General features: G+C 41.6%; 1 protein-coding gene across 1 annotated transcript in view; it reads left to right on the top strand.

Annotated features, from left to right (window-relative positions):
• Window positions 1-15,987, top strand: part of cnksr2a (connector enhancer of kinase suppressor of Ras 2a) — a 422,869-nt gene that overhangs the window by 373,641 nt on the left and 33,241 nt on the right. The gene's annotated exons all lie outside the window — the stretch shown is intronic.

The raw sequence follows: 15,987 nt of genomic DNA, 5'->3' as shown, positions 1-15,987 counted from the left end.
CAGTAGCCACACAATTATCAAGCCTCTCTTTGTTAAATGGTGAAGGAAGTCTATGTAATGACAATCATGAAATGTAACAGATACCTCCACAATTGAAGCTGACTCCAAAGCTTGTTGGTTTCAAGCATAAAAATATTCACTGCATCCCAATTTTGGCCACTCTTTTTACGTGCCATACTTTTATCCTGTCAAAAGTATGGATTTTTTTGGAAAGGATGACCCGAGATCCTGATTTCTTTGTTCAACAAGGTGTCTGATATATTTGGTAATCAATGGGATTTTCACCCGTAATTCTACCATTCAGCCACAGTAACATTAATGATCTGGATTTAAATGTGGGTGGTATGATCAGCCAATTCACATGACTGATGAAAGTTTGTGGTGTGGTAAATAGTGAGGACAAAAGCCTTAGGTTATAGATGGTATAGATATGCTGGTCAGATGAGCAGAACAGTGGCAAATGGAATTTAAGAACATAAGAACATAAGAAATAGGAGCAGGAGTAGGCCATCTAGCCCTTCGAGCCTGCCCCGCCATTCAATAAGATCATGGCTGATCTGTTGTGGCTCAGTTCCACTTTCCCGCCCTCTCCCCATAACCCTTAATCTCCTCTCTTATCAAGAACCCATCAACCCGCTTCTTAAAAATATTTAGCGAGGCAGCCTCCACCACTTCAACGGGCAGAGAACTCCAGAGATTCACCACCCTTTGAGTGAAGAAGTTCCTCCTCAACTCCATTCTAAACCGCCTCCCCTTTATCTTGAGGCTGTGCCCCCTAGTCCTACTGTCTTTTTTGAGCGGGAAGAGTCTTTCCACCTCTATCCTATCCATCCCATTCATCATCTTATACGTCTCAATGAGATCTCCCCTCATTCTTCTAAACTCTAACGAGTACAAGCCTAGTTTATTCAGCCTCTCCTCATAGCTCAATCCCCACAACAATTTAACTTTTAAAAGTGGGAAGTTATGTATTTTGAGAGGACTAACAAGACAAGGGATATATACAACGAATGGTTGAATGCTAGGAAGTACAGATGACCAGAGGGACCTTAGGGTGCATGTCCAAAAGTCCCTGAAGGCAGCAAGATAGGAATATAAGGTGGTCAAGAAGGCATATGTGATACTTTCCTTTAATAGCCGAGACACAGAATAAAAGAGCAGGGAGGTTATGATGGAGCTATATGAAATGTTCATTAGGCCACAACTAGAGTACTATGTGCAGCTCTGGCCGCCACACTATAGGAAAGATATGATTGCACTAGAGGGGAAGAGAGGAGATTTGCCAGGATATTGCCTGGGATGGAGCATCTCAGCTATGAAGAGGTGTTGCATAGCCTGGGATTATTTTCCTTCAAACAGAGAAGGCTGAGGAGGGACCTCATTGAGGTGTACAAAATTACGAGGGTTATAAATAGGGTAGATAGGAAGAAATTTTTCCCCTTAGTAGACGATCAATAACCAGGGGCCATAGATTTAAGGTAATGGCCAAGAAATTCAGAGGGGATTTAAAGAAACACTTTTTCACTCAAAGGTTGGTAAAATCTGAAACACTCTGCCTGAAAGGGTGGTAGAGGAAGGAACTCTCGCAATATTTAAGAAGCGTTTAGATAAGCACTTGAAGTGTCATATCACACAAGGCTATGGACCAAGTGCTGGAAAATGGAATTAAAATAGAGAGGCAGAGACACAACGGGCCATAGGGCCTCTTTCTGAACTGTAAAATCCTTATGATTCTGACTGGTCAGCGAAAACTCCGTTTTATGATCTATCGGGGTTTCACTGCAGTCAGAGTGGCCAATCAGAAATTTCCCCCCTGAGGAAATTCCCAACAATTCCACATAAGAGTATCCAAAGTTGCTGAAACATACATGCAGATGCAGCTTTATGGTTTCTTAATACAAGAGTGAGCTCCTTCTGGAGAGGCACATCTCGCTTGGTTTAAGTCAAGAGTGCAAGTAGGCAACATCCAATGCTTGGGAACCCCCACTTGAATGCAGATGTACTATTGAAGTTTAATGCATTAACTTTACAAAAATGTCATTGGGCACTGGAAGTTGGTAGTTGCTTGAAAACTGAGTAAAATGTGCTTCTTTTTTAAGAGGAGCATCAAAACGGACGTAGGCAGCCACAGAAACATCAATCGTACTTCAATCCCATGTAAAACGATACAATTAATTATCAAAAGGAAACTTGAAAATTATCCTGTAAGCTAATAATATCCCAGGAAACAGTAATCAATATGGGTTCAGATTGGGAAGATGCTGCCTAATGATCTTCTGGATTCTTTCTGATGGAACATATTCCCGAGTGCATTGCAGAAGGCCTGACTGTGAGATATAACTAGACTGCAGAAAAGCATTTGGAAAAAGTTTCACACAAAAGGCTATTGGGTATATTTAAAGCTGTGGGGCTTCAGAGTAAATTTTAGATGAATAAAGAATTGACTAATGCATAGAAAACAATGGGTGGTTGTTAAATATTATGTCAACATTGTTGAAAGTGGTACATCGTATGCTCCAACACTCCTAGAGTTGGAGGTAAAATATTGGCATGTTTGGAGGATTTATTGTTGGACAGGAAGCAAACAATAGGGCTAAATGTATTGCTTATAAGTTGGCAGGCTCAGACTAAGGAGTGCCACAAAAATTAGTGCTGGGGCCTTAGCTAATTGCAATCTAAATTAATAACTTAAAGAGACCAAGAGTAATGTATTTAAGTTTGCTGACGAGACAAAGCTAGGTGGGAATGTGAACTGGGAGGAGGTTCAAAAGAGGCTGCAAAAAGATTTGGACAGGTTAAGTAAGTGGACAACAAGATGGCAGATACCGTATAATGCGAGGAAGTGTGAGGTTGCTCACTTTGGTCATAAAACTGGAGTTGCACGATTTTTGCTTAAATAGTGTGAAACTTTGAAGTGTTGATGTTCAGATGGATTTGGGTACAAGGAACACAAAGTTATCTTGCAAGTACAGTGAGCAATTAGAAAAGCAAAGGGCATGTTGACCTTTATTGCAAGATTTAAAAAAATAAGTATTGTAAGTTTACAGCGCCAGGGACCTAGGTTCAATTCTGACCTCAGGTGATAGTCTGTGTGGAGTTTGCATGTTTTCCCCCTGTCTGAGTGGGTTTCCTCTGAGTACTTGAGTCTCCTCCCTCAGTCCAAAGATGTGCAGGTTAGGTGGATTGGCCATGCTAAATTACCCTTCATGCCAGGGGATTAGTAGGGTAAATATGTGGGATGTTGGGGATAGGATCTGAGTGGGATTGTTGTCAGTGCAGGCTCGATGGGACAAATGGCCTCTTTCTGCACTGCAGGGATTCTATTGCTACAGTTGTGCAGGGCTTTGGTGAAACCACACATGGAATACTATGTGCAGTTTTGGTCTGCATATCTAAGAATATGGATTTAAGGAGATATATGCTTTGAAGGCAGTACAATGAAGGTTACACAAGATTGGTCCTTTGGATGTAGGGTTGCCCTTTGATGAGAGGTTAAGTAAATTGGCCTTTTACTTTCAGAAATTGAGAAGAGTGAGAGGCAATGTCACTGGAAAAATACAAGATTTTAAAGGGTTTCATAGATTAAGCTGTGAGATTGTTACCCCTGGATGGGAAATCCAGAACCCCAGAGCACCGTCTCAGGATAAAAACGAATTTTGAGACAGAGATGAGGAGAGGTTCTTCACCCAAGAGAATTGTGAATCTATAGAATTCTCTCCCCAAAAGATTTGTTGATTTTCCATCATTGACTATATTTAAAGCTGAGGAGATGCACAAATTTTTGATGTCTCAGGGATTTGAGGAATAGGCAGGAAAATGGAGTTGCTGCAGAAGACCATATTGAACAGTGATATAAATTTGAGGGGTGGTATGGTCTAATTCCTATTCTTAAGCTCTTAGGTATCTGTGTGGTAATTGTTTCTGATTCAAAAGTGACTGGTTCAAAAACATAACATAAACAACAACATTTGCAGATGAAACCAAATTAAGAAGATAGTCCAGAAATGGGAAAATGTGACAGTTCAGGCGAAGCATTGTCAGGTGAAATTTAATCCAGAGATTTATTTTCATAATCAAAACATCCTAATCCCATAGAAGTGTTACCAAATAAAAGTAAAACCATCTGGATTTGAAGAAATAGAACAGGAGACTAGAACCTTGGTCAACGGAGTTGATTTTGGAAAAGTTTGAGGGAAGGTAAGAGCGCTTTACAGAGGGAATTTCAAAGTTGAGGGAATACATAACTGAAGACACAGCTGACAATGGTAGAGTGCTGAAAAATCTATAGTGAGCATTTTCTGCCTTTAGTTAGATGTTCTTAATGTTGCTTCAGTTGAAGCTTTCACAACCATGAAGAAGTTATCACATACACGTATTTAGATTTATCTTTGCATTTCCCATTTAGAAAGTTGGCCAAAATTATATATTGACAAGCAAATGTGGCATTTTTAAATCATGGGCAGCCTGACACGGATTGTTATAAACACTGAATTTTTAGGAGCCACACAGTTTTGAATCAGTAGCAATGGTGTAGCAAGCCTGAGCTCATTATCTGTGTTCTGTACATAGTTTCTTTACCAATTCATTTTGATATGAGACATATATTCCTAATTTTAGCTCACACGTTCCATCCACTCTAAACTCTATTAAAAATTATGAGAATTGTCAGCTAATTATATGGCGGGTGACAGAAGGATTGACTGTTAATAACCTTATTTTTAATATAATTCTTTTAAGGGCAGTTTAAGTAAAATGTTTAAGAAAGATGGTTCATTTGCAGAAAATGTTATTGTACTTTTTAAACTGACACATAATTTTGAAATTCCTTGATCTTTTTATTGAGTATATTTGACCCTGACAGCAGTTGATTACTGCCTTTATCTTCCATTCAGAACACACTCCTGTTGCTAATATGTTCCAGCTTTTACTAATTCTGAAGTTTCATTGGAAGGGGGAGATGTTTTTTAATAGCTCTGTTTTCAATCAGAAAATAAGGTTTCACTGAAGCTTAATCAAACTAAAAGGTGATTTCACCAAATTCTTGGTTCTCAAGGTTTATCTTTTCATTCAATCATCAGCAGAAAATGTTTTCACCCTTCAAAGCTCCTGTACTGCTTTCCTCACGCCAGATTGCCTCCATATCTCTCTCACTCCTGGATAAATTCACTGATCCAACACCCACAGCAGCAAGATATGCTTAAACGAAGCACAAAATCATTTCTTTAAACCAATAAAGACTGCTTAAGAGGAGCTTCTTCTGGACAGAGAACAATATTCGTTCCATTTTCTAAAATATTGCCTCTCAAGTCTCTGATTTAATATCAGGGGTTATTAGCAAATTGAATGACCTGTTGACATCTCGTCTGAGTAGCTGTGATGCTCAGTCCTTTGTGAATTAACCTACAGAAACACCTTTGAGCATTGCACAGTTGTAACCATTTTTCAATCTACACTCCTTTCTAATTTGATTGTCCACTGGAGGTGTAGGATTATTGAATTTACCGAGCTATTTACAGCCACAAGAAGGTATTGATTGAGGACAGCTTTGGTTGGAGAAGATCGTTTCAAGCCCAGAATAACCGTCTATTTCCAGATTCTGCATCAATTCAAGATTTAATGATTGCAAGTTGAGAGATTGAGCACTGCAGCTACTCTGAGAAAACCTGAGTATTTTGTTTCTTTGTATAATCTAAATCATTTGAGCTCTTTTCAAAAAAAAATCCAACATTACCCTAAGTAAATTGTTAAATCGCCTGTTTAAAAAGACACTTCAGACATTGAGCTGAATTATTTTTTACTCATTGATGTGACATGGGTGTTGCTGGCAATGCTAGCTTTTACTGTCCATCTTTAATTGCCCTTGAGAAGGTAGTGATGAACTGTCCTCTTGAATCAGTACTGTTGATGTGATGAAGAGATGCCGCACGTTGTGTTGTTAGGGAGGGTTGCAGGATTTTGACCCTGTGCCTATGAAGGAATGGATCGATTTTCAAACCAAGATGGCTTGTGACTTGGTGAGGAACTTGAAGTCGTCCCTTGTTTTTCCAGATGGCAGGGATTGAGGGTTTGGGAGTTGCTGTATGTGAAGTCTCGGCAAGTTCCTGCAGCTCATCTTGTATACGGTATGCACCGCAGCCAAGATACGTTAATGGGAGAGGAAATCATTGTTTACAGTGGGGAATGGCATGTTAATCAAGCAGGCTACTTTGTCCTGGATGATGTCTATCTTCTTGAATGTTGTTGGAGCTGCACTCATCCAGGAAAGTGGAGACTTGTGCCTTGTAGGTGGTGAACTTTGGGGATTCAGGAGCTGAGTTATTCAACAAGCAAACATACCAATTACGAGCGGGAGTAGGCCATTTGGCCTCTCAAGCCTGCCCCACATTGAGTAAGATCATAGCTGATCTGATTGTGACCTCAATGCCATGTTCCGCCTGCTGTCTTTGACTCCCGTGTTAGTCAAGAATCTATCTACCTCTGCCTTAAAAATATTCTTTTAGGAAGAGAATTCTAAAGACTCATGAGTTTCTGAGGGAAAATAAATGTTTTTTTTTACACACTCCTACACAGATTGAAAGAAAGCCGATAACCTTGAGCTTGTTGTAATGGTAATGTGAGGTTACGGTGGACATTTTTCTTGAAGAGTAGTAAATATATGGAACTAAGGACCAGGAAAGCTCCTTGTAACCTGTATTAAGAAAAGGTAATTCATGTACTAATTAAGAGAGGCTGCCTGAGGAAATGCCAGATCATGATGTTATAGCTTGTGATAGAATACAATCCTGCTGCTGGTGAACCATTATGTTAGTCCACAGCACTTCATGGGCAGCACAATGGTTAGTACTGATGCCGCTCAGCACCAGGGACCCAGGTTCAATTCCAGCCTTGGATCTGTGTGGAGTTTGCATGTTCTCTGTATGTCTGTGTGGGTTTTCTCCCGGTGCTCTGGTTTCTCCCAAGTCCCACAGTCCAAGGATGTGTGAGTTAGGTTGATTGGACATGGCAAAGTGTTTAGGAGATTAGCAGGGTACATAAGTGGGGTTATGGGGATAGGGCCTGGGTGGGATTGTTGTTGGTGCAGGTTTGATGGCTGAATGGCCTCCTTCTGCACAGAAGGGATTCAATGATGAGCCCAGTTTTGTATTATCAGATCTGTTCTGAATTTAGGCCATTAAGCATTGTGGTCATGCCACACAATGCAACAGAGAGTGTCTTCCATGTGAAGATGAGGCTTTATCTCCACAAGGATTATGCAGTGAGTGGCCAGTGCTACCAATACTGTCATTGACAGGACTATCTGCAACAGGTAGATTGATGAGGTAAAGTTAAAAATGTTAGCACATTTGTTTCCTTATTCAGCCAATTTTGTTTTCCCCCTCCTGTCCTCTCATGAAAGTTCTGACAAATACTGGGCACTGTTGTACTAATACGGGTTGTCCTCTTGTACTTTGCCCATTTGCCAGAGATGTGTGTACACTAAGTGTTGATAGGCTATTCCATCATTGGGGATGGGCAAAAGAATCACGTTCTCCACACCCAAAGTTCAAAAAACAATTGTTGCAGTAGGGATCACCGGATCGTACCTAGATGTAGACTATTTTTGTATTACTCTACAAATATCTGAGGTGCAGATGAAAGGCTCAGATAAATTATAGATTACACCTGAGGAACTTCCTGTTGCTTTGATACAGATTGGGCAGTACAATTACCAAGTAATCCACTAGGGGGGAACTCAGCACCATCTATTTATTTAAGATGATTGCAAAATGCTGCGACAAACACAACAGAAAATTCTGCAATGGCTCATCAGGTCAGCTTGGATCTTGTATGTCTTTCTCATGGGGGCCATTAATTGGATTTTGGATTTTTGAGCAAGCAAGGAGATGGATTAAAGGCTTGCCCAGTCCACTTTGCGAATCGGCTTTCTAACTTTAAGAATGGAATGGAGTTTTCAAAAAGCTACATTATCGCTACTCTTTTCTCTTTGAACTGGTGGAATGCTGTGGCAGGCAGCTTGATAGAGGCCAAACTCTTCTTACTTATGAGTGCTGTTATGTTATGTACTGAGGTAGGGATTACACTTTTATGCCCTGGGAAAGTCAGACAGTGTTGATTCCCAAAGCTAATCTATTTCTTGCTCGGCCTGTTATTTCCTGTTTGAAGTTATTTCTCTTCCTGATGTGTTTACAGCAGGGGTTCCTCTCTGGTGTTCTTAATGACTATTCTGCCTGACTCAACCTAATATAAGAGATAACATTTCTTTTTAAAATAAAATCGCTGTTTCTACTGCACTCATTTCTCAATACGTTGGGCAACATCTTATGAGAACAGGGCATTGAGCAATAGAATCTAATCTGGGTGGGGAATTTCAATGCCCATCACCAGGAGTGGCTCGGTAACACCATTAATGACCAACCTGGCCGAGTCCTGAAGGACACTGATGCTCATCTGGAACTGTGGCAGGTAGTCAGGGAGCCATCAAGGGTAAAAACATACTTGACCTCTTCCTCACCAAGCTACAGATACAGTATCGGTAGGAGTGACAACTGCACAATCCTTGCAAAGGTCAAGTCCCGTCCTCTCATTGAGGATACCCTCCATCATGTTGTGTGGCATTACCACCATGCTAAATGGATAAGTTAAGATTGGGCATCCGTTCAGCACTGTGGGCCATCAGCGGCTGGATTGTACCCAACCGCAGTTTGTAATCTCAAGGTTCAACATTTCATCCATTTTACCGTTATTGCCAAGCCAGTGGATCAGTCCTGGTTCAATGGAGAGTGCAGGAGGACATGCCAGGAGCAGCACCAGGCATACATAAAAATGAGGTGTCAGTCTCGTGAGTCTACAACACAGGACTACTTGCATGCCAAACAGCATAAGCAGTAAATGGTACAGTTAAGCAATCCCACAACAATTGGATCAGATCAAAGCTCTTGCAGTCCTGCCACGTCCAGTCTTGAATCTTGGTGGAGATTTAAGCAACTCATCGCAAGAGGAAACTTTACAAATATCCCCATTCTCAGTGATGGAGGAGCCCAGCACTTCAGTGCAAAAGAATAGACTGAAGTATTTGCTACAATCTTCAGTCAGAAAATGCTGAGTAGATGATCCAGCTCACCCTCTTCCGGAGGTCCCCAGTATCACAGATGTCAGGCACTGGATGCTGCAAAGGCTGTGGGCCCTGACAATATTCCAGCAACAGTACTGAAGACGTGTTCTCCAGAACTTACCGTACAGCTACGACACTGGCATCTCCCTGGCAGTGTGTAAAATTGGCCAGGTATGTCCTGTAGACAAAAAGCAGGGCAAATCCAACACAGCCAATTAACACATCAGTCCCCTTCCATCATCAGTAAACTGATGGAAGGGATCTTCAACGGTGCTATCAAGTGGCATTTTCTTAGCAATAACCGACTCACTGACACTCATTTTGGGATCCACCAGGGCACAGCTCTTCACATCATTACAGACTCAGTTCAAACATGAACAAAAGAGTAACTCACCTTTTGACTCCCACATTCCACAAAGCACTAGTCAGGAGCGCGATGGAATATTCCTCCGCCATTGACCAATAGGAACAGCAGTGCCTACCATCTACAAGGTGCACTGCAGGAACTCACCAAGGCTCCTTCGACAGCACCTTTCAAACTCCCACCCAAGAGGACAAGGGCAGCAGTTACAAGAGAATACCACCACCTGGCTTTCCCTCCAGGCCACTCACCATCCTGGCTTGGAAACCAAATGTCATTCCTTCATGGTCAAAGTTCTGGAACTCCAAGCCTGACAGCACTGTGGGTGAACCAACACCACATGAACTGCAGCAATTCAAGAAGGCAGCTCACTACCACCTTCTCAAGGGCAATAAATGTTGATCAGTGAAGCCATTATCCCATAAATTAATTTTAAAAACATGCCATTAGGCAGACATTTTCCTATGCTCTTCTGCTCTTAAATGTTTTTGTGGAAAAATTTGCTGGAAGTGCCACGGCAGCGAGGAGAAGGCAACCGGTTATCTGGTACCTTATTGAACAGTGGGGTCAACTGTTTATCTCCTTAACCAATGTTAAAGAATTAAGAAAGAAAACAGAAATGGCAAATCATGCCCAGAAATAAACAGAAATAAAGTTTTGATTAAGAAAATAGAGAAAAGGGGACAGAAAGAAAGAAAGGAACGCATTTAAAGTTCAAGATTTTAAAAGTTCCAAAAATGGCTTTCACCTTAGGGAATAAAACTCACAGCTAATTGTCTGCCCTGGCTGGGACAATTTATTTCCAAGCCAGGGTGGACAATTAGCTGTGAGTTTTATTCCCTAAGGTGAAAGCTATTTTTGGAAATTTTGGAAATACTCTGTTAGAGTACTGGTGCAGACTCAATGGACCAAATATTGCTTGCAATGACCTCCTGCACTGTAAGGATCCTATGATCCCAATAAAACACCCTGGCTTGGACAATTTGTTTCCAAACCGGGGTGTCTTATTGGGATCATAGGATCCTTACAGTGCAGAAGGAGGTCACTGAAAGCACTATTTGGTCCATTGAGTCTGCACCAATACTCTGATACACATTCTACCAAGGTCCAACCCCATATAACCCCACATATTTAAGCCAATTAACCTATCTCCCTCACCCACACATCTTTGGACAGTTATGGGGCAATTTAGCATGGCCAATCCACTTAACCTGCAGATCTTTGGACTGTAGGAGAAAACTGGAGCACCTGGAGGAAACCGACGCAGACATGGGATGGATGTACAAACTCCACACAGTCACCCAAGGCTGGAATTGAACCCGGATTCCTGACTACGTGAGCGCAGTGCAAACCGCTGTACCACTGTGCCCTTCGAGTCGGGAAGATTGATTGGGGACAAATATCACGTCATTAAGAGGGCACCCACTCTGTTAACCACCTGATTTATTTGTTTGTGGTGAATTTTAATGAACAATTGATGGGAAAATCAAGCAACATCTTAAAATACTTCAGCTTCTCCAATATTTTATGGCCAGATGCTCTTCGTGCAAATTAAGCAACAGAACAGTGTAAATCAACCAGCAGGCCCTGGGGATTCATAACTTACGGCATAGCTCTTGCTGGGCAATTTGCACATAGTGTCCCTCATCAACACATTATTACTTTAAAACAAGATGTGGCTAATTATTTTCATCACTATCCCCGGCCCAACCCATCCCCCTTCCCAGGGTTCGGTACTCTCTGCTGCCGATTGCGGTAAATGGCAGGTGGAACGCTAATTCTCAGGAGAAGACCCAAAGCTGGTTTTACAACAGCATAAAACAGGTTTGTTATTGTGCACCTCAGCCCTCGAGAGTGGGCCATGGTTCCTGCTGCCAAATGTTGCAAATATCATTACCATAAAACTGCATCTTATTATGACACTTGCCCGCAGGCATCATTCCTCCACACTGGATTAATAGCACACATAGGCATGCAGTTAGAACAACATCTTTCGCAAAAGTATATAAACCATGTGCAGCTGGCAACCTGCACTTTGCTCGTGACTTTGAGATTAGTTCACACACCTTGCATTGTGCAGCGCTCACGAGGCTCAGAGCTAGACCAAGGGCTCTCACAGGCAAGCCTCTACAGCTACCACACTAGGGTTAAGATGATGGAGGTGGCATTTATGGTACTGTAAGGCTAGAGCTCGATTGAGGAAGGACCAGGCGGGACTGAGGAAAGGGGCTGCATGGCAGGGTTTCCATTGGTCACCCAAACTGGGAGTCAAAAGCATGGCGTCATGTCTCGACTGCATCCAACAGGTACACCAGTGGGTTGTCACTGAATTTGGACACAGTGGGTTGAATTTTATGGCCCCTCAATAAGAGATGGGGTTTATAGTGCGGCGAGCCATTCAAAAGTCCGTTCACTTCAGCGGACGCGGAGAATCCCACTGGCGGAAAATTCCACCTTGAGTATTTTATGCCTTTGGAAGCCATTTCCTTCTATACTGCAGAAATGGCAAACACTGTGCAGGTGTGCCATTTGAATATGACACCCCGAGCACTCAGATCATGGTGGGGTGGGTGAATCAGATGCTGCCAGCCAGTGAAATTTCCCATGGTTGAATAATAAATCAGCTCTGAAGTGGGCGGCGATACGCTGTGAAAACACACCATTGCGGCAGGTGGGTGGAGCACCATTTTTCACATCTGCTAATGCACAGTGCATTTCCAGGAAACTTCTGGCTGATGGCTTGGGCTCGGTACGATTCCATGGGCTCTGCCTCGCTTGAACAACATGTGAACCTCAGTGAGTTTTGGTGGAATAATTAACTCCCAGCGAATTCACAGCCAAGCCTGTTCATATAAACATACTTCCAGCAAGAGCTACTATTTAGCAATCGGGTACAGAAGCTCTTTTTCTGCTCCTTCAACTGATGGCACTTAGCTTAATTACAATGTGCCCAGCTTATGTAACTGGAATTTCTCTTCAGCACAGACTAGGGATCAGATTTGAGTCTTCCTGATCTCTAAACTCAAAGGACACATAATTACATCAGGAGACCGCCCACCCCCACTACCATCACCACCTGCTCAGCTGTTTACATTTAGCTCCCAGAATAATTGGTTGACCTACGGTTCAAAATAATTTTTCAAAGTTTGACACCACAAAACATTCATTTAATGTTTTTTATCAATAATGCGTGATGGCAATGTCTTTGAAAATTCCTATTCATTTAAAGGATACAAACAGTGTGTTTTTATAGCTGAGAAATTTCTTGCTGGAAGTAGAGAATAAACGTGTGATCTTGATTGATGGTGGAATTCTCAACTAAGTAACTCTTACTGGGATTTCTTACCCCATTGGGCTATCTTAGGTTGTGAAAATGATAGTTTTATGTTTGTACAGCTATCATATGTCAGGAAGTTTTGATATCTAGATTTATACAACTTTGGTGGCAAGAAAGATAGCATATTCATATTGCTCTCATGTGAGCATACAATCCTTGAAACAGTAACAAGGTGTGCATCTGCATTGTTTCCAAAAGGGGTTTGATTATATATTAAAATAGCAGAAGAAGCATTTCCATTGGCTTCTGTTAACACACTAAATGGTCACTGTCTAATCTGACTAGTAGCTTCACAAATGTTCATGAGAGCAAGATCCTTAATTTGCTTGTGGCGATCATTAATTGAAACACAAATTGCATTAAATAGATGTAGAATTGTTCTAGAAGGGCAATTCTGTGAGAGTTATGAGAGGGAATATTTGATACAATTGTGTATCCTGCAGAGAGCAGGATTGATAAAGCCTGCTCATCCATTGCTTTAATGAATGCCAAATTGACAACAAAGTCATAAACTCTCACCAAAAGTAAAACACTTTGTTTATTCAGAATCTTGTCTCAGTAATAGATGGTGCAATTATACATGAGAAAGGGATGTTTCTCATCAATCAAGCCAGTGTGGTCACAACTGCTGAAGTAGCAATTCTCTTTGCACTACTTCAGTGGGAGAGAGCAATACAAGAGAAAGAGCTACCACAAAAATACAAATGGTTTCATCACTGAAAGTTCAGGGAAAACAGAAACATGCTGCATAAAATTGTTTTATGTTGCAACGATTTAAATTTCTTTCCCATTAAGCTGACATCCAAAGAACAAAAGGTTTCCCATGCAGCGCTCATTTATCACTGGTTCAGTACTCATCGCCTGTTAAATTTTAATGATATAACCGGTGGTTTTTATAACCAGACCTTCAAACTCTGTCCCTTGTTCTCACACCTTGATCCCCTGCCCTCATATTTCTGACATCACCAATTCTCAGTCACATTTGTAGCCAGTTTTTTTTCAAACTGTTAGCATGTAGTGTTGAGTGTCAGCACTGCATCGGGTGATATATCAAGAGCTGTCTGTTTGTTTCTTTAGTGTAATGGAGAGCAGTGGTGGTGGTGTGTATTTGTGTAAGTAACAGGGTATATTGATTTTGCCAGTGAACACTATGGGGATAAAACAGGGATGATACTGTAAAAAGAACAACACCATGATGATTAGGATTTTTGACTAAGCTATTTTTATAGATTTAGTTATTGATTTAGTTTCTTGGAATTTAATCTTAACCTTCTGTGAAAATTGTCTTCTTGGTGTACCTCTAGTTGCTTAGATCTTCCATTTCATTTTCAGCTATGCTTGAACTCTGTAAAGAAACTTTGCAGTGCAAAATGTGTAACATGGACAGTTTAATTTACGTGAGTTATGAAGTTAAAATGCTTACACCCAATTATACTAAGGAGAAATGTTCCATTATGCATAATTCTAGTGATCTTCTATGATATATGAAAGCTACCCACAGCTGTCAGCCATTGTTCAATAGTAGCATTCTCACCTCTAGGTTGGAAGGTTACGGGTTCATGTCCCCCTCCAGAGACCTTAGCATGTAATTTAGACTAATACATCAGTACAATATTGAGGGATCACTGCAGTGTCAAAGCTATCGTCTTCCAGCTGACATGCTAAATTGAGCACCCGTCTGCTCCCTCAAGTGGGTCTAAAAGATCCAGCATTCGATTCTAATTAGAGTAGGGGAGTTTTCCCAGGTGTACTGGCAAATATTTAGCCCTCACCAAGCGTCGTATTTCTGTTTGGGGGATTGAGCTTTGGCCAAATTTGCCACTTTAAAGCAGTGGCTTTTTTTAAATTCATTGGCTGTGTTTTGGGAGAATGTATAAGGACAGCAGTCTTCATTAGTGTGTTTCTGTAGGAGGCTTTTGTTCAACAAAGATGCCTGACTCCGCAGCAGAGTGTCTCGTGGCAGAGTCACATGACGATGGCAGTTCAGTTAGTCAGACAGCACAGGATTGTATTTCCAAAACCCAAACATACCTTTCCTCATGTAAAAAAAAAACAAGCATGCCCTTCTTCCCAGTAAACAAAACATACATTTGCACACATGATCCTGTGTGACTGTGAGTTGCTGAAGTTACCCTTTGTGTACATGCTGTTCTCATGCATTGACAACTGTTTATTCCACTAGTCAAGCTCTGCACATGTATTGCACACATAGTCGTTAAATCGTGTGAGGCTCACAATGAAATGCATGTGCATTGACATTGGTTGTTCACCTGGCTGATGTTCTTTGTCTGGAGAATGTTAGTATGTTGTTCCTGTTGTCCTTGGGGATTCATGGACCTCTGGAATAATGGTGATTCTGTACTCAGTACAGCTGGTGAGGTCCCTTCTCCCTTGTTGCCCAGTGGCTGGGAATGAGCAGCTTCACTGGTTGAGTATATACACTTGCTGTTGTGTCAGTGTCTAGGGTTAGGTTTTCCAACTCCTGCTTTGAGTTTCCAACTGTGAAATTGTGGGCCATTCTTTCTTCCTAGCACCTTCATGTTGTCTCTGAAATTGGTTTGTTCAGATTTCATTCGGTTTGGTTCATTGAAGGTATCAGTTTGTTGTATATTTTCAACTCAGCTGGAATCTTGCCCTTCAACTCTTCCAGTTCAACTCTGATGTAAACATTACCCTTCCCCATATAACTTCAGCTTGTGCATTTCATTGCACCACTGTGGTCGACAACCATCTTCTGGTTTGCTTGAATATTGTTCCCCTCTCTCTGGGATTTTCTGTCTAACATAGAAACATAGAACAGTACAGCACAGTACAGGCCCTTCGGCCCTCAATGTTGTGCCGAGCTATGTCCAAACCCCAGATCGAGCTATCCCATTCCCTATAATTCTGGAGTGCTCCATGTGCCTATCCAATAACTACTTGAAAGTTCCTAAAGTGTCCGACTCCACTATTACAGCAGGCAGTGTATTCCACACCCCAACCACTCTGAGTAAAGAATCTACTTCGGCCATCCCTCCTATATCTCCCACCATGAACCTTATAGTTATGCCCCACAGTAACAGCTACATTCACCCGAGGAAATAGTTTCTGCAGGCCCTCTATCTATCCCCCTCATCATCTTATAAACTTCTATTGTCGCCTCTCATCCTTCTCCGCTCTAAAGAGAAAAGCCCCAGT

Source organism: Carcharhinus amblyrhynchos, chromosome 15, assembly GCF_965287045.1.
Source record: "Carcharhinus amblyrhynchos chromosome 15, sCarAmb.v2.hapA, whole genome shotgun sequence".
Classification (NCBI taxonomy): Eukaryota; Metazoa; Chordata; class Chondrichthyes; order Carcharhiniformes; family Carcharhinidae; genus Carcharhinus; species Carcharhinus amblyrhynchos.
The sequence above is the reverse complement of the archived record's forward strand: the minus strand, read 5'-3'. Positions and strand labels throughout refer to the sequence as shown.